Source organism: Myotis davidii, unplaced genomic scaffold (assembly GCF_000327345.1).
Source record: "Myotis davidii unplaced genomic scaffold, ASM32734v1 scaffold453, whole genome shotgun sequence".
Classification (NCBI taxonomy): Eukaryota; Metazoa; Chordata; class Mammalia; order Chiroptera; family Vespertilionidae; genus Myotis; species Myotis davidii.
In genome coordinates, this window is record NW_006285234.1 from 3,405,491 (window position 1) to 3,408,214 (window position 2,724).

The window sequence follows — 2,724 nt, forward strand, 5'->3', positions numbered from 1 at the left end:
AGCCACTTATTTTATGCCTTGATGTCCTCACACTGGCCATCCCTTCTTCTTAAGATAACCAAGCCCCTAACCCCCACTTATTGCTTCCCCTTTTCCAGTTGTAAACACTGATCATCTTTCAAGATTCCCCCAACGTTACTTTCTCTTCGAAGCTTCCTGATTTCTAGGCATTTTCTGAAGTACACATGGTTAGAGCACTCATCACACAGGATTATAATTAATAATTTATTCCTCTTTCTTCCCTTCTTAACCAGGGATCTTCTTGAGGACATATCTTGAAGGTCCTCCTGAAACTATGTAGCATTATAGAAATACAAAGAAATACTAACAAGAGAAAGATGCCCACTATCTGACGCCCTCCTACCGTGCAGGAATGAGCTTCCTCCTTTCACAGGCAGGATGCTCAGGCACAAAATGCAGGCCAGTGACAATGCTAGCAGGAAGCAGACTTCTTCCTCCCCATTTACCTGCCCGATGAAGAGGTAGGCACACAATTTCCCCAAGGCAGAAAGAGTACCCTTAACGAATGTCATTCAATAGCAGTGATTTGGTTAGCTGAATAAGCACAGAACCTAAAGAATGCAGAGACTTAAGGAACGGTTTAATTTGTGGTCCTAAGATATTTTATCAGGCGGCATGTAGTTAAGTGCCCTTAAACACAATCACGTAGCATTTTGTTTGGTCATCCTCATCTGGGAGCGCTCGAAGAGCCAGGAGAGAAAAGAAGCGTCCTCAGGGATTTTTTCCTTACAGTACAATTTTTACAAAAAGCTGAGTGTACAACTTGCAAAATAATAAGCTTGGGTGATAACACAAGCTTCAGCTACAATTATCCCAAAGAACAAGTCTGCTGCTCAAGCTTCTAACTTATCCTTGTGACTACAGAACAGTCCAAAATGTCACATTAGAGTTAAAGTGACTGCAGCCAATTAGGTAATTTCCACCAAATTGGGCCCATTAATATTTGGACATTATCTTGAGGGAGAAATAGGACTCCCCAGGTGCAATGTGGCTTGTGAAATATTAGTTTTGGACCATCACAAATCAAGATCCAAGGGTATGTTAAATTATTCAGCATTCTTGACCTCATTATTAAGTGACTTCATATAGGCTTTTGCTCATATTCATATAATCTTCGGCTCCAAGGAGCTTCATTGTGTTTCCTTCCCACAGCCCTTTCCCTATTCCATCTTCTGTTTGCCTTCTCCACTCTTTATGTATTAGAGATTTAGTGTATATCTCTTTTTACTTTTTCATCCTACTTAATTTTATAATTTAAAGGGCAAGGCATATGGTTTTGGTCGGGGAACACACAATAAGAACACTTGCTAATACAATGACACATATCAGAAATATCACTATTAGTTAGAATAGTTTGGTTCCTATACCTCTCTTTACTAGCACACAACCTCAGGTAATACAAAAATTTCCCAGCTTAACATCTTGCTTGGCCCACTGTGTGGAACAGAGAACTGTGATTTGCAACATATGGCTTTTTAAACGAGTCAGAACTTAACACCAAGTCTGCTTCTGGAAATACTAGTATTCTAAAATGATAGCAATAATATTACTTTCTAAAATAATGGGAGAAAACAGAAAAACACCCCAGGAAGATCATGTACCAAAGATGTTCGTTAATTTCATTTTGTTCCAAAGATGTTTAGAGCAATGGTTAGTTAATACTGACAGGCTAGTTAACACAACCAATAAATGTATTGGATTGTTAAAAACTTTCAACTGGTGCTCCTATAGGTTCTAGAGAACTTTAGCTAATGGCACAATTATCCTAAGAATATTACCAGCAGATACCATTGAAATTTACGAGTTAAAATGCATCATTGTCGCAAAGCAATGGAATGAATCTAGAATGTGAACATCACATGTCACCGAATTAGTGAACACCTGCCCCCCCCCCCCAAAAGCTCTTGCAATGGTGTTCCTTATGAGAGTAACAAAAGAAATTGGGGTAACATTAAGTACGGTTCTTCTTTCATATTGGTGTGTTTTTCCTATAATGTTGCTCAGTATTCAAATCACAACAAATACTTTGAAAGCAGAGACACAGAACTCCATTTCATCACACCCCAACTGGATGGGACCAGAGCCGGTGCATTCACTTTAAAGTGTTCATCCTTATAAATCAACTTCTGATTCACTCCAGAGTGAAGCTGTCAGCCCTTAGGTGTCCACTGACATTGAGAATTTTTAGCCACCTAAACCCAGACATTAAAATAATGTTTGAATTAGTTTAATCGAAGTGGCCTAGATTCTCATGCTCCCCAGGACACTGCTGCATCTCTTCCATGTGTGAGATGCATGGGAGGGCTGCACCTGGGCCAGGCTCACCGGAGTGCAGGGCAGGAAGGAGAATTTAGGTCAATTACCTTTTGAAGTGTGATCCCTTTAAATAGCTACTCAAGGCAGCATCTTGCTAACTGAGCTGTATATAATAAAAGTGACCTGTGCTGTTTCTTTAAATACTATGTTTTGGTTAAAAGCGATCCAAGTATTACATTTGTGCAAGAAAAAAAAAAAGATCAAGAGAAGTTTCAGCCATGTTCTTTCTGGAATCTACTAGGAAGGATTAGGTAGGTGGTTTACCTCTCTGAAAGCCTGGGCTTGAAAGTAGGTATCTTCATTTCAGAAAGTAGGTGCCTCTCCAAGCTGGGCCTTTGCTTTCTCCATCTGTAAGTTGAGGAGACAAGTAGTTTAGATGTCACCTCC